General features: G+C 41.5%; 1 protein-coding gene and 1 pseudogene across 1 annotated transcript in view; one reads left to right on the top strand and one right to left on the bottom strand.

Annotated features, from left to right (window-relative positions):
- Positions 1-26,392, bottom strand: part of LOC148115761 (uncharacterized) — a 321,967-nt gene that overhangs the window by 162,547 nt on the left and 133,028 nt on the right. The gene's annotated exons all lie outside the window — the stretch shown is intronic.
- Positions 6,336-26,392, top strand: part of LOC132710895 (uncharacterized) — a 39,207-nt pseudogene continuing 19,150 nt past the window's right edge.

The raw sequence follows: 26,392 nt of genomic DNA, 5'->3' as shown, positions 1-26,392 counted from the left end.
TTTTGATAATCTCATTATTTCTCCCAGGCTACAAGGTCAGCAGGACAACTATGCGCTTTGTGAGATACGGTCAGGGAATATAAACATTTTGACTAGTGGTGGGTTGCTACCGGTTTTCCCCAGATCAGGCAAGGTGGTAGAGCGAGAGGCTCCACTCACCCGGACGTCTCTGCGCATGCATAGAAGCAGCCTGCGTGCGCACAAGCGAACCGTTAGCGAACAGAATTGAAACCCACTACTGATTTTGACCCACTGGTCCAGAAATTCCAGTCTGATTCTTCCCCCTGTGCCCATGCAGGCCCAGTTCAGCTTGTTGTCAATGTTTACTTACAACAAGACTTTAAGCTCTCTACAACTATTGGGGTGCAGGAGCATCTCTAGAGGTTTGCTAGTGAATGTAACTCAGTGGTCTGTATGGATAATCACAATCCATGACTGAATGGAGAACAGAAACTCTACCTCCCTGCTCTTAACCCAGCACAATATCCACCCTAACCAATGCCCTCCCTATGCTCAGACTGAAGAAAACGGCCTTGGGAGCAGTGGTGGGTTGCTCCCGGTTTGGTCCGGTTCTTGCAAACCGGTAGTAAAAGCGGCAGGAGGTTTCCGCCCATCCGCCCGGATGTCATGATGGACAATCTGCGTCTGCACAGAAGCTTTTGCGCATGCACAGAAGCACGTGCACGCTCCCATTGCAAACCGGTAGTAAAGGTAAATAGAACCCACCCCTGCTTGGGAGATATGCAAACTCCATTACTAAAGAGGTGAAGGGGAAACATCTCCCAAGTCCGCAGCACATGGATCCTATTCAGAAGAGACTCAGACAGACACCTCCCTAATTCACAGGAGTATAAGAAGGGGGGAGAAGGTACAAAGAAGATACTCTACATGTGTTTTCACTCAAAAAGAAAACATGACACAACTTATCAAAAACAGAATCATAAGTGCCAGATTAGGAATGCAAATTAAAATATGGAAAAATAAGGTAAGAGAACACCTGTTGGCTCTAGACAAATTCAAATCACTGGGTCGGGACGGACTGCAGCCAGAATTCAGAACCATTGTAACATACTGTATGTTTCAAAGTCCTTGGAGCACAGGGGAAGTAGAGGTAGTCCTCAATTTACAATAGTTAATTTGGTGACCGTAATTACAATGACACTGAAAAAAGTGATTTATGATCATTGATCATACATATGACCGTTGTATCATCCCCCTGGTCATGTGATTTACATTCAGATGTTTGACAAGTGACATTTATGACAGTTGTAGTGTCCCGGAGTCATGTGATCCCCTTTTGTGACATGCTATCAACCAAACTCAATGGGGAAACCAGATTCACTTAACAACAGTGTAACTCATTTAACAATGGCAATGATTCATTAACAAATGTGGCAAGAAAAGTCATAAAATGGGGCAAAATTCACTTAACAATTTTTTCGCTTAACAACATAAATTTTGGACTCAATTGTGGTTGTAAGTTCAGGACTACCTGTAACTGAGGACTGGAAAAGAGCTGATAGGGTCCCCATCTTCAAAAAGGTAAAAAACATGCAGGAATTTACAGACAAATCAGCCTGACATTAATATCTGGTAATATCTTGGAAAACATATCCAAGCAACAAATCTGTGCACAGCTAGAAGCAAACAAGTTATAACTATTAGCCAACATGGGTTGATCCAGTGGTGAAATCCTCCGTGGATTGCCACCGGTAGACTGCCTGTGCATGCGCATTGTGCATCACACGCACACTTCGCGCGGAAAAAGAAAACTTCACAAGGTAAGTAGAACACTGAGGGGGGGAAACAGCTGTGTGACATGATTTAGCTTCGCCGTGCGGCACAGCTGATCATCGGAAATACCAGTTCAGAGAAACCGGTAGTTTTTTTTTACTACTGGTTCACTTGAACCGGTAGTTTTTATCACTACCAGTTTGCCCAAACTGGTGTGAACTGATAGCATTTCATCCCTGGGTTGATCAAAAAGAGATCATGCCAAAAAACCTTATTTCATTCTTTGACAAAGTGACTAAATTAGTGTACCAGAGAAATGCTGAGGACATAATATACTTAGTATTCAGTAAAGCATTTGATTATGTAGATCACAACCTACTTCTTGGCAAGCTAAAAAAATGTGAACTTGAATAGTGGCCCCTATCTAACAAAATGATATTCAACAAAGATAAAAATAAAGTTTTACACTTAGACAAGAAAAACCAATTGCATAGGTATAATTAAACTAGGTGAAACCTGGTTTAATTCCCATAACTGTGAGAGGGATCTTGGAGTCGTAGTGTATAGTCACTTAAATGTGAGCCAACAGTTCAGATCAGATCAGATCAGATTAACAGAGTTGGAAGGGACCTTATAGGTCATCTAGTGCAGCCCCCCGCTCAAGCAGGAGACCCTATACCATATCTGACAAATGGCAGTCCAATCTTTTCTTGAAACTCTCGAGTGATGAAGCTCCCACAACTTCCGAAGGCAAGCTGTTCCATTGGTTGATTGTTCTCACTGTCAGAAAGTTCCTCCTCATTTCTAGGTTGAATCCCTCTTTGGTCAGTTTCCATCCATTATTCCTTGTCTGGCCTTCAGGTGCTTTGGAAAATAGCTTGACCCCCTCCTCTCTGTAGCAGCCCCTCAAATATTGGAAGACTGCTATCATGTCTCCCCTGCTCCTTCTCTTCACTAGACTTGCCATGCCCAGTTTCCGTAACCGTTCTTCATCCGTTTTAGTCTCCAGTCCCCTAATCATCCTGGTTGCTCCCCTCTGCACTTTGAGTTTCAACATCTTTTATAGTGTGGTGACCAAAACTGGATGCAGTACTCTAGGTGTGGTCTTACTAGAGCTTTATAGAGTGGTATTAGTACCTCACTTGATCTTGATTGTATCCCTCTGTTAATGCAGTTCAGGATTGCTTTGGCTTTTTTAGCTGCCGCTGCACACTGCTAGCTCATATTCAGCGGATTGTGCACTAAGACTCCAAGATCCCTCTCACAGTCACTGCTATTAAGCCTGGTTTCCCCCAGTTTATATGTGTACTTTTGGTTTTTCTTACCTAAGTGTAAGACTTTACTTTTCTCTACGTTGAATTTCATTTTGTTAGATAGGGCCCAGTGTTCAAGTCTGTCAAGATCCATCTAGATCTTGAGCCTATCTTCTAGAGTGTTAGCTATTCCTGCCAGCTTTATATCATCTGCAAATTTGGTGAGTTCCCCTTCTATTCCCTCATCTAAATCGTTTATGAAGATATTGAAGAGTACTGGGCCTAAGAAGGAACCTTGTGGCACCCCCCTGCTTACTTCTCTCCATGTAGACTTACACCCATTAAGGACTACTCGTTGAGTACGGTTTGTCAGCCAGTTGCAAATCCATGTGGAGGTGAAGCTATCTATCCCACTTTTTTCTAACTTATGAAGAAGTAGGTTGTGGTCTATTCTGTCGAATGGCTTGCTGAAGTCTAAGTATATTATGTCCACAGGATTTTGCTTGTCTACTAATTTAGTCACTATGTTGAAGAATGAAATAAGATTGGTTTGGCATGATCTGTTTTTAAAAAACCTGTACTGGCTGCTAATTATTACTTTACTCGTTTCTAGGTGTTGGCAGATCTGTTTCTTTATTATCTTTTCCAGTATCTTCCCAGGAATTGATGTTAGGCTGATTGGTCTATAGCTTTGGTCTGTTTTTTTCCCCTTCTTGAAGATGGGAACCACATTAGCTCTTTTCCAGTCCTTTGGTAGTTCCCTGGTGTTCCAGGATTTTTGAAAGATGTGGTGCAATGGTTCTGAGATGACATCTGCCAGCTCCTTTAGAACTCTGGGATGTAACCCATCAGGTCCTGGTGATTTGTATTCATCAAGATCAGACAGGTGTTCTCTTACTATTTTTTTGTGATTGGCAGCAGCCAAAATTACCAATACAATCCCAGGCTGCATTAATAGAGGGATAGTATTAAGATCACATGAAGTTATAGTACTGCTTCACAAAGCCTTAGTAAGACCACACTTGGAATACTGCATCCAATTCTAGTCACTACAATATAAAAAGATATTGGGACTCTGGAAAGCGTGCAGAGAAGAGCAACAAAGATGATTAGGGACTGGAAGCTAAAACATACAAAGAACAGTTACACGAATTGGGTATGTCTAGTCCAGGGGTGTCAAACTCGATTTCATTGAGGCCCGCATCAGGGTTGTGTTTGACCTCTGGGGGCCGGAGTGGGCATGGCCAGGTTTTGGCATGGCCAGCTCGATATCACTCACGTTGGGGGTGCCTCTGGTGACCCAAGCGCTCTGCCAGAGAAAACTGGCTCCCGAGCTGTTTTTGGTTGCGATGGCTTCCTGCAAACCTCTGCCAGGAAAAACTGAGCTCGGGAGGGCTGCATCCGGCCACCAGCCCTTGAGTTTGAGACCCCTCGTCTAGTCTAATGAAAAGGACAAGGGGAGGCATGATAGCAATCTTCCAATATTTGAGTGGCTGCCACAAAGAGGAAGGTGTCAAGTTATCTTCCTAAACACTAGAAGGCAAGACATGGAACAATGGATGGGAACTAAGGAAGGAGAGAAGCAACCTGGAAACTTACAGTGTGAATTAATAAGCGCCTTCAGCTTGCCTTCAGAAGTTGTGGGTGCTTCATCACTGGAAGTTTTAAAAAATAGATTGGATAGTCACTTGTCTGAAATGGTAGAGTCTCCTGCTTGAGCAGGGGGTTGGAACAGAAGACCTCCATGGTCCCTTCCAACTCTATCCTGATTGATTGATCTTGAAAGCTGCAGCCTTGAATTTGCTGTGGGAGCACCAGGAACAGGTCAATGGGTAGATTTTGTGGGGAGGAAGAAGTTCCAGTGTGGTGTAATGGTGAAGGCACCAGGTTAGAGACAGAGAAACGCTCAGTTCCAGTCCCACCTGAAGGGCAAAACCATCTGCTCAACTTTGGCCAGTCTCTCAGCCCTTGGAAGCAGGAAAGGGGGGGGAACCCCTCCCAAAAACCCTTCCAAAGGAAACTGCAAGGCCAGGCATCAAGACTGACCCAAAGGCACCAAAACCGAAGTAGCATCACTTGGCTCAGTTGCAAAGGTCGGTTGCTGGGAATCGAAAACGACCTGCTGCAATGTAATCACAGGAAACCTCTTCCAAACGCCTTGGTGGAGATTGGAAAAGCGTGTTTTTCCACCTCCTGTCGCTAGATGGCGGTCAGGCAACACCTGTGCCTAGAAAGCCATCAACACTGCATTGCTACAAAGGCTGGGAGGAGAGGAGAGGCGCAGAGGAACTTCCTCTTCCGGAATTACTGATGGGAGGAAGTTGGTGTGCAGAGCGGCTTTTCTGCTCTTCCCAGGGTCAAAGCAGCAGCTGGCAGGTGAGTGGAGGGCAGCAGGTGGGAGGAGAGTCCGGGAGCAACTTGGGCTGGAAGCGGAGAAGCAACTGGGCTGAAGCCTCTCAGCTGCGGCTGCTGCAGGTTCCTTCCCTCCCCAAATGGAAGCCCACTGGTGCTGCAGGCTGGGAAACTGGGGGCTGCAATTTCTGCTGGTGGGGAGCTTGAAAAAGCCTCTTTCAAGTGGAGGTTGGTTCTTTGGGAATGGCTTCCCTCCAGAGGTTGTGGCTGCTCCGTCCCTGGAGGGTTTTGAGGGGAGATTGGGCAGCCATTTGTTCTGGACGGAATAGGGTCTCCTGGCTGAACAGGGGATGGACTAGAAGACCTCCAAGGTCCCCCCAATTCAATTCTTCTCTTATGGGCCTGATGTTTTCTGGGCAACAAGATCGGATTTATGTGTCTCTGGTCTTTTTTGGGTTGTTCTTGTTTTGTTCTACTTCCATTTCTAGCTAACAAGTATGTGTTTCCTATTGGTGCCCCCCCAGGCTCCACTGTGCTTAACCCAGCACTTTTTAAAAAATAGCTTTTGAATGTTTTGACTGTTCAGGTGTATTTATTTATAAAATGTATTGGCCACCAACCTTACCGTGACATAACTGCGATTGACAGATATGGCTCAGTGAAATAAGAGACAGAGTCCAAGTGTGTGTGTGTGTGTGTGTTGATAAGCCAATGCATTTCTTCATCCTCCTAAGAAGGAAGGAACCCTCAGCGTAGTGAAAGGCAGATATTTATACATTTCTTTGCTTTCGCTTCATTACATAAGAGGCAGTTGGCACATGACAGATAAGATATAGAAATAATAAAAATAGTCAAGTTTACCTTCTGTGGTTTTGGTCACGTGGCTAACCCATAGGCTAGTGTATCCTATGAAATTTTCCATGGCTTCAAAAGCCTTTTGAGGCCTGAACTTCAGCCTTGCCATCTCAACATATGAGCAATCATCCAATTCATCCAATTCTTGATTAACAATAGCTCAGAAGGTTTGAGATGTTTTTCAGACTTCAAAGACATGAATTATCTTCATGTTGTAGGTGTGTGTATTTTTATTTCTGAATGTACATACCTGCAAATGTATAATCTATCCCCAGGACCTCCAGATAAACAGTCATGTGAAAAAGAAAGTATACTCTCCTTGACTTTTATGATTTTACGTATTGGGGCATAGTAAAAATCAATTGGTCCTTAGAAGTTCTTAAAAGTAGGTAAATACAACCGTAGATGAACAACAAGATGAAATATTACATCAGGTCATCATTTATTTTATAAAAAGGAAGCCAAAACGGTGAAGTCAGGTATGAAAAATGTATGATTCAATCATTTGTAGAACCACCTTTAGCAGCAACAATTAGAAGTAATTCTTTTCTGTGTGACTTTATCAGTCTCTTGCAGTGTTGTGGAGGAATTTTGGCCCACTCTTTTTTACAACATTGCTTCAGTTCATTGAGGTTTGAGGGTGTTTTTTTATGCACAACTTTCTTGAGGTCCTGCCAATTGGGTTGAGGTCTAGACTTTGACTGCAGCACCTTGATTCTTTTTCAGCTATTTTGTTGTAGATTTGCTGATGTGTTTTGCGACCATTATCCTGTTGCATAATCCTTTGTCAGCCAAGCTTTAGCTATTGGTGTGATGGCCTGTGGCCCAATTGCATTATGGCCAACCATTTCCACTTTGGTCTGGTGTGTGCAAAGGACAGTGTTCCCGAAGTCCTGTGATTTGTTCAGATGCAACTTTGCAAACAACAGCCATGTGCTATGACCTTTTTAGAGAGAAGAGGCTTTCTCTATTCAACACTTCCAAACGAACCATACTTCTTCAGTATTTTTCTAATTCCATTGTTATGAATCTTAACATTTAACATGCTAACTGAAGCCTGTAGAGCAGGGGCGTCAAACCTGCATCATCACGGCATGATCATGTGATGTATCACAACTTTTTTCCCCTTCTTTAAACGTGGCCTGGCCGGTGCGTGACCCATCTGGCCCACAGGCCACTAGTTTGACAGCTCTGCTGTAGAGTCTTGAGATATAACTCTTTGCAATTTCTCTGGCTATTGCACCGTCTGACCTTGGGCTGAATTTCCTTGAACGTCCACTCCTGGGAAGATTAGCAACTCTCCTGAATGCTTTACACTTGTCTTCCGGACTGTAGAATGATGGGTTTTTAATTGTTTGGAAATGACCTTTTAAACCTTCCCAAATTGATGGGCAGCAACAATTTTTTCTCTAAACTCATTGCTGATTCTTTATTCTTTGGCATTGTGTTAAACACACAACTCAGTGTCAGAGATAGATGTAATCATATTTGCTGATCAATTGATCAAGGGCATTTTATTAGCACTACGTGGCTACTACTTCCCCTCTTTATACTATGGAAGCAGTGAGAAATTTCCTAATGGTGAGAACAATTAACTAGCAGAACAGCTGGCCTTCAGAAGTTGTGGTGCTGCATCACTTGAGGCTTTTCAGAAGAGATGAGACAGCCATTTGTCTGAAAGGATATAGGGTGACCTCCAAGGTCCCTTCCAATTCTGTTATTCTCTTCTGTTCTGTTGCGATGATATTTATGATACCCTGATAAGTAAAACAACAAGAAATCAAAGCAGGTGTAGTTTCTTTTTCAATTGATTGCATTTGAAAACAACCCTTTGCATTGCTAAGAATTTGTGATTGACTGAAGTCAACAATGGAATTTCATCATTGAATGGATATTCGAACTTGGATCTGGGTGGTCTTCCATGTCTCAATTGAATCATGATCAATGTAAGAGCTTATTGGAGCATTGTGGCATGTTTGCTTTTTCATTATAATGTAAACTTTTTTCTTCTTTTCTCATCTTCTGCAACCGTTTTATGCACAATTAAAGATACACTTTTATTTGAATCTTATAGACAAAGAAGATGGCAATGAGCACTCTGGACAACTGAGGACAACAAACAACTTTGAATAGCAAAACAAGTCAGTCCAGAAATCAAAATATTTTCCATTTCCTTCAGAGTGTCCCCCAGCAGGTGAGAGAGAAATGAGAGAAAATCAAGAAGAGATTTCTAACTGGAAAAATAGAGTGTGAAATTAAAGCATACGTTACATGAAAAGTCAAGGGAGATTATTTTTCCATTCAGGAAAAGGGGGAAATATCTGGAAGTTACTGGGGAGGAAGCCACGTAGAGCAGACAGTGTTGAAGGCCTCGCTCTGGGAGGAAGAAAATCACCAGTAAATCAAAGCAGCACTAAAGGGATTATCCATATTTTTGACCACCTCAAGAATATTAGTTGTGGAAAAACTCCATAGACGTTTTTGTTCTGGGAAAGATACAACTTGCAAATCACAGCTGATTATGCCAGAGGGGATCCAGACTGGAGAAAAACCGTACAAATACTCTGAATGTGGCAAAAGCTTTGGTCAGAACAACTTCATTTTCTTTCATGGAAGGACCCACACAAGAGAGAAGCCCTATAAATGTTCCCAATGTGGTAAATGCTTTAGCAAGCATGGCAACGTGGACTCACACCAAGGAGAAACCCTTTGAATGTCCTGATTGTGGGAAACGTTTCATTCAGAATTCCAGCCTGGTTAAACACCAGAGGACTCACACAGGAGAGAAACCATTTGAATGTCCTGATTGTGGGAAATGTTTCAGTCAAAATTCCAACCTCATTGGCCACCAGAGGATTCACACAGGAGATAAACCCTTTGAATGTCCTGATTGTGGGAAAAGTTTCAGTCAAAATTGCAACCTCATTGGCCACCAGAGGATTCACACAGGAGAGAAACCCTTTGAATGTGATTGTGGGAAATGTTTCAGTCAGAATTCCAGCCTGGTTAAACACCAGAGGATTCACACAGGAGTGAAACCCTTTAAATGTCCTGATTGTGGGAAATGTTTCAGTGATAATTCCAGCCTGGTTAAACACCAGAGAACTCACACAGGAGAGAAACCCTTTGAATGTCCTGACTGTGGGAAAAGTTTCAGTCAGAGTTCCCACCTCATTGGCCACCAGAGGATTCACACAGGAGTGAAACCCTTTGAATGTCCTGATTGTGGGAAAAGTTTCAGTCAGAATTCCAGCCTGGTTAAACACCAGAGGATTCACACAGGAGAGAAACCCTTTGAATGTCCTGACTGTGGGAAAAGTTTCAGTCGGAATTCCAGCCTGGTTAAACACCAGAGGATTCACACAGGAGTGAAACCCTTTGAATGTCCTGACTGTGGGAAAAGTTTCAGTCGGAATTCCAACCTCATTGGCCACCAGAGGACTCACACAGGAGAGAAACCCTTTGAATGTCCTGACTGTGGGAAAAGTTTCAGTCAATATTCCAACCTCATTGGCCACCAGAGGATTCACACAGGAGAGAAACCCTTTGAATGTCCTGACTGTGGGAAATGTTTCAGTCAGAATTCCAGCCTGGTTCAACACCAAAGGATTCACACAGGAGTGAAACCCTTTGAATGTCCTGATTGTGGGAAAAGTTTCCGTCAGATTTCCAGCCTGGTTAAACACCAGAGGATTCATATAGGAGCGAAACCCTTTGAATGTCCTGATTGTGGGAAATGTTTCAGTGATAATTCCAGCTGGGTTAGACACTGGAGGATTCACACAGGAGAGAAACCATTTGAATGTCCTGATTGTGGGAAATGTTTCAATTTAAATTCTAGCTTGGTTAGACACCGGAGAACTCACACAGTAGAGAAACCCTTTGAATGTCTTGATTGTGGGAAATGTTTCAGTGAAAATTCTAGCTTGGTTAGACACCGGAGAACTCACACAGGAGAGAAACCATATGAGTGTCCAGACTGTGGGAAAGATTTCAGTACTAAGGATAGCCGCCTAAATCATACACACGGGAAAAACCATTTAAGTGCCCCGAGTGTGCATGATGCTTCAGGAAACCTTCCAACCTTATCGTACACTAGAATATCCACATGAGGCCCAAAGTGATGAGTGTAGACAGAGTTTGAATTTCATTTCTAATGTCACATTGTAAGTCCAGCTGAGAAATTGACTATTTAATTTGACTACAAAGAATTTGCCTGATTTTTTGTAGGCAAATATGTCATGATATTAGTCAGAAAGGAAGAAAGAAAAAATTGGAACATACTAGTTTGATAAAGGCTATCTGGCCATCAGCAGCAGAAGTTGCTGAATATTTATTTTTGCAGAAATTGTACAATTATGTAAAAATCTTTTTGGGAGTGTTCTTTGCATTTTTATCATGGTAGATGATAGAAATGCCACAGGCATAGTCCCAGCCTTTTTCTCCCTGGGTGCCCCCGAGATTTTCAGCCCCAGAATTCCCCCAGCCAGCATCTCTTTGGGATAGGAGCACTCAGACTATAGTTAGAGATTGTGGCTCCTCATATAATAGCAATAGCACCTTGACTTATGTACCGCTTCAGAGTGCTTTATAGCCCTCTCTAAGTGGTTTACATAGTCAGCATATTGCCCCCAACAATCTGGGTCCTCATTTTACCGACCTCGGAAGGATAGAAAGCCAAGTCAACCTTGAGCCGGTGGGAATTGAGCTGCTAAACTTGCCACCATGGCTCTTATGAGGAGAAAGTGAGCGTAGAGTGGAGGGATTCAAAGTTCATCTTTTCCTAACTGTTCCAGGAATTCAGCGCACGAAGCATGTCTGTTCAGATTGTATCAAGAATGAGGCACGCAAGTGGAAGACACCACATAAATAGCAAATATTTTGGGGGAGTTTGGGGCAGTGACAAAACCAGTGTAAAATTTCAGATGTAAAGGCTGTTCTGCCCTGCAGGTGGCCTTCATGAAGAAGAGCTGTAGAAATACTGAGTTGAGGAGAAAAGGGATTGTGGTTTTCAGCACAGGATCTCCAGGTTTATTCACAACTCCTGCTGTGATCTCCTTTGTTTTTAGGGGCCTCCTTGTTAAGACTTTGACAGCTGGGGCCTGAGAGCAGCACCAAGGGACTGATACTTTTGTGGTTCTCCCCCCTTGGTGGGGAGATGTGAGAAAAAAGTTGTACAGTAGATAATCAAGCAAAATTAAATGAAGCCGATCTAAGAGTCAGAGGGGATGGTCTATAGAGCGAGGTCAAAAGCCATAAGTCCCTACTCAGACGAACAGTCCATTTCCTCAGAACCAAACTTTGAAGCTCAGATTGAAAGGTGGAAAGTAGGTGTTGTTTGGAAGATACTGGATCTTGAAAACTGCAGCCTTGAATTTGGGGCTGGAGTAGCAGGAACAGCTGCATGGATAGATTTTTTGGGGAGGAAGAAAGCTCAGTTTGGTGGTCACCAGGCTACAGCCTGAGAGACGCTCATTTCCGGTCCTGCTTTAGGCACAAAGCCATCTCAGAGGCCCTGGCCTGTCCCGTCCTCTCAGGTCTTTGAAGGGAAATCTGCTTACAAAAAATCTTGCCAAGGAAACTGCAGAGAAACGGGAGTGCAGGATAACTCCCCAAAACCTACTTTTGCAACTTTGGAGAGTGAAGCCTGACCTACTTAGCTTCCCAAGATTAGGGACGTGTTGTGCCATAAATATTTATGAAGTTCTTGTTTGTATGCACAGCTGCTAAATTATTTCCAGCTTCATCCTTTGAATAGAATAATGAAACCTGGAACAATAACAATAACACCCACCTTCCAAACCACATCTAGATAGGAGAGATTCTTTCTGTCTGCATCCTTGCAAAGCCTAAATCTCACTTGGGGGAAGAGTTGCTCTGAGCAGCCTTCCCAATCTCCACAGGAGTTAGCTTTATTATTCCCAAACAGTTTGGGCAAAAGACTTGGAGGGCACTACTTTGCAGAAAGCTGATGTATAGATTTCTGCACTTTCTTAGGGGTGACTCAGTGGAGATCAAAACCTCTCTACATCCCCCAAACTTTATGACTGATTTGCTGTGTCTGCCAAGGATTTAAGACCCAGGAGAATCAGTGGGTCAGAGGCTCAAAGGGAGCCAGCTTCATTCCTGCTGCCCAGAGATGCTTCCAAGCACACCCATGCTAAATGCCTTGTGCGTCTGTAACTTTGCATACACAGAAGTCTCCATTAGGTCAAAGTGAGAAAGTCACATACCCAGCAGGGCTGGAAAAGGGGATTTAACAAGAGGAGATGACTGCCTGTATATGGTAAGAGCAATGTTTCCAAAAGGCATTTCCAAGGGCTGGAAAAAAGATTGGTAATACAGATGTTCATGCAACAATGTACCACTCTTTGTTTGATACCCATTCCTTTTTTAAATTCAATATATTAATCTAATAAAATATACAAAATCCTTGCCAAGGAAACTGCAAGGCCAGGCATCAAGACTGACTCTTTGTTTGATACACATTCCTTTTTTTAATTAGAAAATTTAATCTAATAAAATATATAAATCAAACAAAAACAAAGAATGATACAGAGAAGCAGGAAAGGAATCGAAAAAAGAAAAATATAATTGCACCTTCCTCCTTTTTCTCTGTTGAGAAATTGTCATCACACATTCTCATATAGAAATTATCTCTGCTCAGTTGACCAGAATAAAAACTTCCTTGGAAACGGATCCTGGCCTGGAGTCCATTCCTCAGAGAAATCTAGTCCAACATTTCCCTTCCACATTGCTCGTAGGAACAGGGAGATTTTCTCAATGTACAGGTAGCAAGCAGTAACCGGATCCTCATGGTTGAATCCCACATAAGGACTTATTGGGCCAGGTGGGATCCCAAGGAATGAGACGGGACCAACAAGCCATGTTTTTCATAGCTTGCTTCCCAGGGATCTCATACCCCACAGCAGATGTACAACAGGAGCGCACACATATTATCATTTGTAGGGACCGCCCAAATTCTTGAATTGGAGCCAAAAGTTGCTTCCCTCCTCCTGCACCTATAAGTTCCCTGTGACTTCTCTGAGGAAACACTGTTGATGGTGGGAGCCTCCCAGAACAACAAGCAAGCAAAAAGGACATCAAGTATGCTGCAGAAAAAGTTTACTCAAATCTTTTTGGAGTGGCACTCAATGCCTGGCGATTTAATGGATTAGTTATTACAGGTTTCTTTTTTTTTTTATTGCAAAAGTTTTACAATTACATTTTCACCCCATTTCCCCCCCCCACTCCCCACCCTAACCCCCGAAGCCCCCCTAACCCTCCCCCCTGACTTCCATAAAATATAATCCCATCAAAATCCCCTTTTTATAAAACTTGAACCCCTCAAACCCCCTTAAAGTTTTTTATCTTCACAGAATTCATACATTTCTATTTTTATATAATACTTTCAATGAAAAGCTATTTGATACTTCCTAACTTGATATTTGTTCTGCACATAATCTATCCAATTTTTCCATTCCCATTCATAAGTCTCTTGTGAGCGATCTTTTAAATATGCTGAGATCTTCGCCATCTCCGCAAAACTGGCCATCTTCAAAGTCCATTCTTCAATAGTGGGCAAAGCTTCATTTTTCCAATATTTGCCTATCAATAATCTCGCTGCTGTTATCATATACAATATCAGCTTAGTTTCATTCAATGTAAAACCCTTTGTTACACCCAATAAAAACAATTGTGGAGAAAATTGAATTTTTTTTTTCAAAAGATTCTGCATAACCCACCATATTTTTATCCAAAAAGCCTTAACTTTCTTGCAATTCCACCAAACATGGTAATATGTAGCATCTAAACAATCACATCTCCAACATTTTGGCTGAACATTAGGATACATACAGGATAATTTCTTGGGATCTAAATGCCATCTGTAAAACATTTTATAAAAATTTTCCCTCAAGTTCTGCGATTGTGTAAATTTAACATTCTGAACCCATATTTTCTCCCATGTTTCCAACATTACTGGTTCTGCAAAATTCTGTGTCCATTTAATCATACAATCTTTAACCAATTCAGTTTCTGAATCCCTTTCTAACAAAACATTATATAGCCTTTTGATATGCATTGGACCTTTCTCTTTTATATGTCTAACCAATTCTTCCTCATGCAACATAATACCAGTTTTTTGGTCCTCTTTCCATCTCAGTTGAAGTTGATTATATTGTAACCAAGTTAGATTAATCCCTTCACCCAACAGTGTCTCTAATGTCTTCAGTTGCCATCTGCCCGCATCTGTAAAAAGAACCTCTTTATATAAACCCCCCCCCCGAGTGACATTATATTTGTATTCCACATAATATGACCAAGATCCAGCCATAACGGTATTTTATAATCCCATTTGAATCGGTGCTTCTTCCATACTCTCATCAAAGAATCTCTAAGTGTATGGCTTTTAAATACTTTATCCACTTTGTTTTCATAAAATAAGTAAGCGTGCCAACCAAATTCGAGATCAAAACTTTCTATATTCAGTATTCCAGTCTTTTTCCTTCCAAACCAATCACTTGCTTGAGTCAAAGTTGCTGCTTCATAATATAACTGTAGGTTTGGAAGTTTAAGACCTCCCCTTTCTGGAACATCTTGCATAATTTTCATTTTCACTCTTGATTTTTTCTCGTTCCAAACAAACTTATCCACTCCACTTTGCCATTCTTTCAGTTGTTTATCACTTTTAAGCACCGGAATCATTTGAAACAAAAAAAGAAATCTTGGCAAAATGTTCATCTTAACTGCTGCTATTCTTCCAAGTAAAGAAAGCTGCAGTTTTTTCCAAGTCTCCATGTCTTTTTGTACCTCTCGCCACAGCACCTCATAGTTATTTTGAAACAGTTTCATATTTGATTCTGCAACCTGAACTCCTAGATATTTAACCTTTGATACAATCTCAAAACCTGCCCTCCTTTCAAGTTCATGTTTTCGGTCTTGTGTCATATTTTTAACTATCATCTTAGTTTTTTTCTTGTTCAGTCTAAATCCTGATACTGTGCCATAATCTTTTATAATGTCTTTCATCTGGATTATTGATTCCACCGGCTGTGTTAGGGTAACAACCAGATCATCTGCAAATGCCCTTATTCTGTAATCCTCTTGCCTTATCACTATACCTTTCAAGCTGTTCAAATCCCGTATTGTATTCAACAAGACTTCTAATGTTAAAATAAATAACAGAGGGGATAATGGACAACCTTGTCTTGTTCCTTTTTCAATTTTAAAATCTGTTGTCAAACTTCTATTAATAATAATCTGTGCCTTTTGCTCTTGGTAAATTGCTGAAACCGCCTGTATAAATTGATCCCCAAAGTCCATTTTTTTCAAAGTCTTTAATAGAAAATTCCAATCCACTCTATCAAAGGCTTTCTCCGCATCCAAGAAAGCCAGCACTGCAGGGATCTGTTTATTCTTCTCAAGATATTCCAGTAAGTCTATCACTTGCCTTACGTTGTCCTTCATATATCTGCCCTCTATAAATCCCGCTTGATCATCATGAATCACCTCTTGAATTACTGGCATCAACCTGTTGGCTAGTACTTTTGCATAAATTTTATAGTCATTATTCAGAAGAGATATTGGTCTATAGTTTTCCGGTTTTTTAGGACCTGCTTGCTCTTTTGGTATCAAAGAAATATAAGCTGTTTTCCATGATGGGGGTATTTTACCCCCTTGTTGTATATTACAAAATAAGTCTCTAAGTTGTTCCACCATTTCTGCTTGCAAAGTTTTATAGTACACTGCAGTCAGGCCATCTGTTCCCGGAGCTTTGGCAGTTTTCAGTTGTTTAATTGCTGCAATTATCTCCTCAGCTGTTATAGGGTAATTCATTCTTTCCTTTTGTTGATTAGTAACTTTTGTAACTCTTATTTTCTAGATATTTTTCTATAAGTCCATTCTGTATGTCATCTTTAGCATATAATTTAGTATAATAATCTACAAAAACTTCTTTAATTAATTTTTGTTGATAAATTTCTGTCCCTCCAATATCAATACAGTTGATGGTCCGCATACTCTGCTTCTTCCTTAAAGTATAAGCCAGCCATCTGCCCGGTTTATTGGCATTACAAAATGTGTTATGCTTTGCATATTGTAAATTTGTTGCAACTTGATTTTGAAGCGATGAGCAGAATTGCCGGATGTCTTCCGAGGCCACCGACTTTGTTCTCCCCATGGCTTCCCTTTGTTCTGTAGTACTCTTAGCTCCTTTTTTATATTGTTGTGCCGTAGCTCTTTCTTGCAATTGTTTTTCTTTGAGTTGTTTTGAAACTGCACGAGTTATTCGCTGGTCTTTAGCTTCAGCCATACGAGCTAGGTCCAATGCCACATCTCTTGTAGTCAGAATTGGAGAAGATTCTAACAGAGGCTCCTCCAGAAAACCTCCTACAGCACCCTGCGCTTCTGTTGGAGCTAATTCGATCTGCTTAGGCTGCACTTCCAACTCTTGCTGGGGTTGCTTCTCCTTCTCACTCTCCTTTATCTCCAATACAGTAGATGAACGTGGAGATGGTGACCTCTCCTTAAAAACATTATAATAAAAATATTCCGCTTTTTCAACAGTGTTCAGTCAGTGTCTTTCCCCCTGGTACTTCAAAATTATACCCGTTGGGGCATCCCACCGGAATGGAATCTCTAATTTGTTTAATTCCTTTACTAAAAAGCCAAAGTCTTTTCTATCTTTCAGCATCTTTGGTGGTAATTCTTTATAAATTCCAATTTGAGTTCCCTCCACTTGCACGGAGGAGAGAAAAGATTTTTGCAAAATATCATTTCTCATTCTTCTGTCTGTAAAGTATATCACCACATCTCTAGGTAATTGTCTTTGTCTGGCCACCCACAAATTCACTCTGTAAATTTTGTCTATTTTGTAAAAAATCTCATCAGCATTAATTTTTAACAGCACTGCTAGTGCATCAGCACAAACCTGTCTCAGATCTTGCCGGTCATTCTCCTTAATTAATTCTTATAGCAAATTCCATGGACCGGAATTGCATCATCGTGATTTCGTTTTCAACTCTCTGCATCTTATTATCCACATCAGAAATTTTAAAATCAGTATCCTTTATTTTGACATTCACTTCTGATTTAAATTCTTCCAATTTGGAATCCACTTTAATAATAATTTCTGACAGGCCAGAAACTGCATTTGATAATTTATCAGTCACCTTGTCGTAATTCTCTTTCACCAAGTTTTTCATTTCAGTAATTTCCTGCTTAATTTCCTGTTGAGATTTTTGAAATTTATCATCCATTTCCTGTTGAGATTTTTGGAAATTATCATCCAAAGCCTGCGTGATAAATTTTTTTAAACTTTCAAAATCAAACTGCTCCTCAGGCTTATGTGTGGAAGATTCCCCCCCCCTGCTGCCTTGCTTTCCTGTTTTTTAGAAGCCATTTTGCCACGTAAGTTAGATTTTCTAAAAAGAGAAATCCTTTTTCCTCTTCCAGCACCACAAAGTCCTCTAAAAAAGTCCCCCAGTTTTAGTCAGATTAGAAGTAGAATTAAACTTGTATGAAGTCAGCTTGTTTTAAAAAGGGATTTTCTCCCCCCTCTTCTCCTGTGCTCACAACAAGCAGCGCAACAATGTAACTTGTTAGAATTGCTTTGAAAAGTCACTCTCCCTTTCAGCTTGTTAACTTGTTAACGCTGGAGCGGCGCCATCTTTTCACACCGCTTCCGCTCACTTAAATTTTTAGTCAGATCGGAAAGTCACAAAGAAAGGAAAATACTTGCAGTTCCTTGGTTTCAGGGTTCAGGTTTTTTTCTCCGTTAGTTAGTAAGGTTAAATTCAATCGGTTTTTATGTATGCTGCTGCCGGCTTGCTCTGCAGGAAGCAGAGTCGTCCCACGCCGTCCGGAGTCTTCGCAAGTTGAAAGGGAGCCGCGCCTGTTTCCTCCCCAGTAGCAAACTTCTGGGGGCTCACAGGGGCTCAACCTGCACCTTGCCTACTCTCTCCTTCAAATCCTGCAGATTCTGGAGTTTTCAAGCCGCTTCTCACGATCGAAGCGGCTCTACAGACGGCGGGGCTGGCGGACCTTAAAAAGGCACCGTCTTCACCGGAGCCCGCAAAACCGGAAGTCCAGTTATTACAGGTTTCTTGCCAGCAACACACAAACTGTCATTTCCTTCTTCAGTGTGTTTTCTCTCCTGCCCTCCCTACCTCTCTCCTCTCCCTCTCCCTCTCTCTTTCTCTCTCACACATACACACACCCATCTCAGTGAGAGCAACCTGACTACTTCCTGGCCGTCAATGGGGGAGAAGAGAGGTAAAAAAACAACATAAAGTAAGGGAATATTGTGGCCAAGACATGCCTCATCTAAAGCAACCAATCACTTTGAAGATTCAACATATATTAAGCATGCAAACAATCACTGTGCACAATGGATTCCAGCAAAGCATTGGCAGCTTTCTGAGCAGCCTTGACCTAAAGCAGAACCGCATCTTATATACCGTTGGCCCACTACATTAGAAAGATGTAGAAACAGGCAAGCACCCTATAGAGTACAGCATGACGTTGGAATATTTTTGATAATCTCATTATTTCTCCCTGCCTACAAGGTCAGCAGGGCAACTATGCGCTCTGTGAGATACAGTCAGGGAATATAAACATTTCGACCAGTGGTGGGTTGCTACCGGTTTGCTCCAGATCAGGCAAAGTGGTAGAGCGAGAGGCATGCACAGAAGCAGCCTGCGTGCGCACAAGCGAACCGTTAGTGAACAGAATTGAAACCCACTACCGATTTTGATCCACTGGTCCAGAAATTCCAGCCTGATTCTTCCCCCTGTGCCCATGCAGGCCCAGTTCAGCTTGTTGTCAATGTTTACTTACAACAAGACTTTAAGCTCTCTACAACTATTGGGCCAGGAGCATCTCTAGAGGTTTGCTAGTGAATGTAACTCAGTGGTCTGTATGGATAATCACTGGGGACTTTCCATGACTGAGTGGAGAACACAAACTCTACCTCTCTGCTCTTAACCCAGCACAATATCCACCCTATCCAATGCCCTCCCTATGCTCAGACTGAAGAAAATGGCCTTGGGAGCAGTGGTGGGTTGCTCCCGGTTTGGTCCGGTTCCTGCGAACCGGTAGTAAAAGCGGCGGGAGGCTCCGTCCATCCGCCCGGATGTCATGATGGACAATCTGCGTCTGCACAGAAGCTTTTGCGCATGCACAGAAGCACGTGCACGCTCCCATTGCAAACTGGTAGTAAAGGTAAATAGAACCCACCCCTGCTTGGGAGATATGCAAACTCCATTACTAAAGAGGTGAAGGGGAAACATCTCCCAAGTCCGCAGCACATGGATCCTATTTAGAAGAGACTCAGACAGACTCCTCCCTAATTCACAGGAGTATAAGAAGGGGGGAGAAGGTACAAAGAAGATACTTTACATGTGTTTTCACCTAAAAAGAAAACATGACACAACTTATCAAAAACAGAATCATAAGTGCCAGATTAGGAATGCAAATTAAAATATGGAAAAATAAGGTAAGAGAACACCTGTTGGCTCTAACTAACAAAGCTAGACAAACAAGCAGCGGGGGGGGGGTTCCCCCATTTACAAACTATGTGAACAAGTTTCAAACTTACAGACTCAGAAAAATGATTTTAACTTAAAAGAATTTGTTTTGGAGGAGATGGCAAGACGGGATGAGATTGTGAACCAGAATCTTGAAAAATTTAAGCAGGAAATTAAAGAATTGATACAATCAAAGTATGACAATTTGAAACAAAAGATTATAACAGTGACTAATACTTTTTCAGAAATACTTATAAAGATGGATGATAATATCAGGTTGTTAGAGTCTAGAATGGAGGAAGTTGATGACAAGATTTATAATTTGGATAACAAAATACAAAGAATTGAAAATGATTTGACAAATATTCAAGACAATAGCTCAGAAGTAAAATTTAAAATGGAAGTTGATCACGAGACTTGTAATGTAGAAAATATAAAACAAGGGATTGAAAAAGAAGTTTTAATGATGCAATACAGGTTCACAGAATTTGCGATCAGAATGAGAGGATTACAGGAAAATAATAGAGATGATTTAAGAAAAATATCTGCTGAAATTCTGGCTGGGATTTTAAAGGTTCATCCTGAGGAGGTATTTTGCAAGATTGATAAAGTCTACAGAGTAAACTCCTGGATTGCAAAGCAAAGGCAACTGCCTAGAGACGTGGTGATTTATTTTACAGATAAAGAAATAAGAAATAATATTGTGCAAAAATCTTTTAATTCTACTTTACAACTGTATGGAAGAAAGATTTGAATATATAAAGAGCTACCGCCCAAGATGTTAGTAGACAGAAAGAAATTTGGATTCCTGGTGACTGAGCTTAAAAAACAAAATATTTTATTTAGGTGGGATGTCCCAGTTGGTATAATATTGAAATATCAAGGAGAAATATACCAATTAAATACTGTTGAAAAAGCGGAAGAATTTTATTATAAGACTTTAAAAATGGGTTCAACATCTTCATGCATAATACATGATAAGCAGAAGGAGTTGGCAATAATGGAAAAACATCGAGCTACAGAGGTCTTTGTAGATGAACCGCTTTTGGATCCTTTAGATGTCTCAGCTGGACTACTTATAAATACGATAGAGGCGGCGTTGGATTCTAATGTGATGACTTATCAAGCCACAGACAAGCATGGAAATCAACCAGTTGATACACAACTTATAGAAAAGAAACCAGAATGGAGATCTAAGCCACAAAAGCAAAACCAACAAGATCAAGTTATAGATATGTACGAAAACCAAACAGTTGATATACAACTCATAGAAAGGAAATCAGGATGGAGATCTAACCCACAAAAAGTCAAGAAAAAAAGAAGTAGATCTCACAAAAACAAAAATTTTTAAACTAGGCAACAGTGTAATGCCAGTTATCTAAAAGATGACTGAATATATGAAAAGATAGTTGAGGCAAAGTATTGGTTTATATTATCTTGAGGAGAATGACAGACCTCTGCAGTGCCGTACTTTTGGGATGTGAAAAGAGCCTTAAACTGATGGATTGGAATTATCAGGGCAGAGTGACGAGGAATAGTCTTGAGAATGTTATCTGGGAGGAGTTTGACGCTGTGACTCCCGATGATGTGGACAGGATTTTGGGGAGACTTAGTGCGGCCACATGTTTACTGGACCCGTGTCCCTCCTGGTTGGTACTGGCTTCCCGGGAGGTTACATGAGGCTGGCTCCAGGGTGTTATCAACGCTTCGCTGAGTGAGGGCCACTTTCCCGCTGCCTTGAAAGAGGCGGTGGTGAAGCCGCTCCTCAAGAAGCCGTCCCTGGATCCGGCAATATTGGCCAACTATCGTCCTGTCTCCAACCTTCGCTTTATGGCGAAGGTTGTTGAGGGTGTGGTCGCGCGACAGTTCCCACAATTCCTGGAGGAAACATCTTATCTAGATCCGTTCCAGTCGGGTTTCAGGTCTGGGCACAGCACGGAAACGGCATTGGTCGCGTTGGTTGATGATCTCTGGAGGGCTCGGGACAGGGGTTGCTCCTCTGTTCTGGTCCTGTTAGATCTCTCAGCGGCTTTTGATACCATCGACCATGGTATCATGCTGCACCGGCTGGAAGAGTTGGGGGTGGGAGGCACCATGTTGCGGTGGTTCTCCTCCTTTCTCTCCGACCGGTCGCAGTTTGTGTTGGCAGGGGCCAGAGGTCGACCTCGAGGCCTCTTATCTATGGAGTGCCGCAGGGATCGGTCCTCTCGCCCCTTCTGTTCAACATTTATGTAAAGCCGCTGGGCGAGATCATCCGTGGCTTTGGGGTGAGATACCACCAGTACGCTGATGACACCCAGCTGTTCATCTCCACCCCAGGCCACCCCAATGATGCCCTTGAAGTGATGTCCCAGTGCCTGGAGGCTGTGCGGATCTGGATGGGGAGGAGCAGGCTCAAGCTCAACCCTTCCAAGACTGAGTGGCTGTGGCTCCCGGCATCCCGATATAGTCAGTTGACTCCATCACTGACTAATGGGGGAGAGTCTTTGGCCCCCACAGAAGGGGCTCGCAATCTGGGAGTCCTCCTGGATAGGCAGCTGTCCTTGGAAGAACATCCGACAGCTGTAACCAGGGGAACCTTTTGTCAGGTTCGCCTGATTCGCCAGTTGCGGCCCTTTCTTGATCAGGATTCCCTGTGCACAGTCACTCATGCCCTCGTCACCTCTCGCCTTGACTACTGCAACGCTCTCTACATGGGGCTCCCCTTGAAGAGCACCCGGAGGCTCCAACTGGTCCAGAATGCAGCAGCGCGGGTAGTGATGGGAGCAGCATGGCGCTCCCATGTAACACCGCTCCTGCGCGAGCTGCACTGGCTCCCAGTGGTCTTCCGGGTGCGCTTCAAGGTGCTGGTTATCACCTTTAAAGCGCTCCATGGCATCGGGCCTAGCTATCTTCGAGACCGCCTGCTGCTACCGACGACCTCCCATCGTCCCGTGCGCTCCCACAGAGAGGGCCTCCTCAGGGTGCCATCAGCCAATCAATGCAGGCTGGTGACCCCCAGGGGGAGGGCCTTCTCTGTGGGGGCACCTGCCCTCTGGAATCAGTTGCCCCCAGAGATAAGGAGAATCCAAGACCTTAGCGCCTTCTGCCGTGCCCTTAAAACCCACTTTTTCCAGCAAGCCGAGCTGGCTTAAGAAGAAATTTTAAATGTTTTAATTGGTTTGTATTTTTAATTTTGGGCCAAATTTATATATATTTTAATTGTTTTTAATATTTGTATTTTATGTTTTTTTTAATTCTGGCTGTACACCGCCCTGAGTCCTCAGGGAGAAGGGCGGTATATAAATTTAAAATAAAATAAAATAAAATAAAATCTATTTTGGATTCTTTGATAAATGTATTACGTTTATGCTGAGTTACATGGCGAGAGAGCTACGTCGGAGCACGCAGAAGATCTGGTTGTTACCCCATTACGATGGTTGGAATTAATAATTTTGAAGAAAGCCACTATTACAGATACTATATGGAATACAAATATAATGTCACTCGGGTGGTTGTTTTCTTTTTTTTTATATATATACATGAAGATATTTATTACTGATGGGGGCAGATGATAACTGAGGATTCCGAACATACTGTTGGAATTAGGATGTGATGTTACCCTAATATGGTTGATGGAGTTAATAATCCAGTTGAAAGACATTATAGAAGACATCATATGGATTACAAGTTTAAAGTCACTGATTTTATCTATATAAGGGAATACTTTTCAGTAGGGTGGGCAGAAATAAAGATATTAAGAATTGTTATGTATGTAAAAGGCGAAAGATTTATATGATCTGAAGAGAAACCAGAGGCTTCTCTCTTAAGGCTTTTTGGATAAAAATATGGTGGGTTATGCAGAATGTTTTGAAGAAAAAAATTCAATTTTCTCCACAATTGTTTTTATTGGGTATAGTAAAGGGTTTTACATTGGATGAAACTAAGTTGATATTGTACATGATAACAGCAGCGAGATTATTGATAGGTAAATATTGGAAAAATGAAGCTTTGCCCACTATTGAAGAATGGACTTTGAAGATGGCCAGTTTTGCGGAGATGGCGAAGACTTCAGCATATTTAAAAGATCGCTCACAAGAGACTTATGAATGGGAATGGAAAAAATGGATAGATTATGTGCAGAACAAATATCAAATTAGGAAGTATCAAATAGCTTTTCATTGAAAGCATTATATAAAAATTGAAATGTATGAATTTTGTGAAGATGAAAAATTATAAGGGGGTTTGAGGGGTTCAAGTTTTATAAAAAGGGGATTTTGATGGGATTATACTCTGTGGAAGTCAGGGGGGGAGGGTTAGGGGGGTTTGGGGGGGTTAGGGTGGGGAGTATGGGGTGGGTTGGGGGGAAAATGGGGTGAAAATGTAATTGTAAAACTTTTGCAATAAAAAAAAGAATTGTTATATATGGTAATTTTGTAGGAAAGTGGGTGGAGATAGGCTAGTTTATTGATTGTTTAGTTTAAGAAAAGGGATATTATGTTTAAGAGATATACTTATGGGAGTGGAGGAAATGGATAGTCTATGAGTTTAATAAATGTTAAATTAGGATTTATTATATAGTTTTATAGTGGAAGGTTGCTTTGAAATGTTATATTAATAGACACAAAAGATTAAATGTTAAATTAGGATTTATTATATAGTTTTATAGTGGAAGGTTGTTTTGAAATGTTATATTAATATACATAAAAGGTTTGATTTAAGAGATATATGTATGGGAGAGGAGAAAAAGGGTAGCTTATTGCTAAATTGGGAGATATAATAATATTACTATGTTAAACTAGAAGTTATTATACAGTGTTATAGTAGAATGTTATTTTGAAATGTATAGTAAAAGGGGGATATAACAATATTATTAGAAAAGAAAGGGTCAGTATTTGGGGGATGGAGTAAGGAGATGGTAAAGTATTATATAATCTGTTATGAATTTGGGTTTTACTTTGAAGAAGTCACAGGGGGAGGGGCGGCGAGGAGGGGTTAGGGAGGAGGGGGGGAAAGGGGGGGGAATTTGTATTTGAAAACTTTTTCAATTAAAAAAAAAAGGAATGCAAATTAAAATATGGAAAAATAAGGTAAGAGAACCCCTGTTGGCTCTAGACAAATTCAAATCACTGGGTCGGGACGGACTGCAGCCAGAATTTTACTGGAACTAATAAATGTGATTTCAGAACCATTGTAACATACTGTATGTTTCAAAGTCCTTGGAGCAGGGGGAACTAGAGGTAGTCCTCAATTTACAATAGTTAATTTGGTGACCGTAGTTACGATGACACTGAAAAAAGTGATTTATGATCATTTATCACACTTTTGACCGTTGTAGCATCCCCCTGGTCATGTGATTTACATTCAGATGTTTGACAACTGACATTTATGACAGTTGTAGTGTCCCGGAGTCATGCGATCCCCTTTTGTGACATGCTATCAACCAAACTCAATGGGGAAACCAGATTCACTTAACAACAGTGTAACTCATTTAACAACGGCAATGATTCATTAACAAATGTGGCAAGAAAAGTCATAAAATGGGGCAAAATTCACTTAACACGTTTTTCGCTTAACAACATAAATTTTGGACTCAATTGTGGTTGTAAGTTCAGGACTACCTGTAACTGAGGACTGGAAAAGAGCTGATAGGGTCCCCATCTTCAAAAAGGTAAAAAACATGCAGGAATTTACAGACAAATCAGCCTGACATTAATATCTGGTAATATCTTGGAAAACATATCCAAGCAACAAATCTGTGAACACCTAGAAGCAAACAAGTTATAACCATTAGCCAACATGGGTTGATCCAGTGGTGAAATCCTCTGTGGATTGCCACCGGTTCACTGCCCGTGCATGCGCATTGTGTGTGACACGCACACTTCCCGCGGAAAAAGAAAACTTCACAAGGTAAGTAGAACACTGAGGGGGGGAAACAACTGTGCCACATGATTTATATTTGCCGTGCGGCACAGCTGATCATCAGAAATACCAGTTCAGAGGAACCGGTAGTTTTTTTTTACTACTGGTTCACCTGAACCGGTAGTTTTTATAACTACCGGTTTGCCCAAACTGGTGTGAACTGATAGCATTTCATCCCTGGGTTGATCAAAAAGAGATCCTGCCAAACAAACCTTATTTCATTATTTGACAAAGTGACTAAATTAGTGGACCAGAGAAATGCTGAGGACATAGTATACTTAGTTTTCAGTAAAGCATTTGATTAAGTAGATCACAACCTACTTCTTGGCAAGCTAAAAAAATGTGAACTTGAACAGTGGCCCCTATCTAACAAAATGATATTCAACAAAGATAAAAATAAAGTTTTACACTTAGACAAGAAAAACCAACTGCATAGGTATAATTAAACTAGGTGAAATTCCCGTAACTGTGAGAGGGATCTTGGAGTCGTAGTGTATAGTCACTTAAATGTGAGCCAACAGTTCAGATCAGATCAGATCAGATTAACAGAGTTCGAAGGGACCTTATAGGTCATCTAGTGCAGCCCCCCGCTCAAGCAGGAGACCCTATACCATATCTGACAAATGGCAGTCCAATCTTTTCTTGAAACTCTCGAGTGATGAAGCTCCCACAACTTCCGAAGGCAAGCTGTTCCATTGGTTGATTGTTCTCACTGTCAGAAAGTGAGGATTGTCCTCATTTCTAGGTTGAATATCTCCTTGATCAGTTTCC

The sequence above is a fragment of the Pantherophis guttatus genome, chromosome 2 (genome assembly GCF_059756535.1).
Source record: "Pantherophis guttatus breed Tessera chromosome 2, ASM5975653v1, whole genome shotgun sequence".
Lineage (NCBI taxonomy): Eukaryota > Metazoa > Chordata > Lepidosauria > Squamata > Colubridae > Pantherophis > Pantherophis guttatus.
Note: the sequence above shows the minus strand (reverse complement) of the source record. Positions and strands in the feature narration are given on the sequence as shown.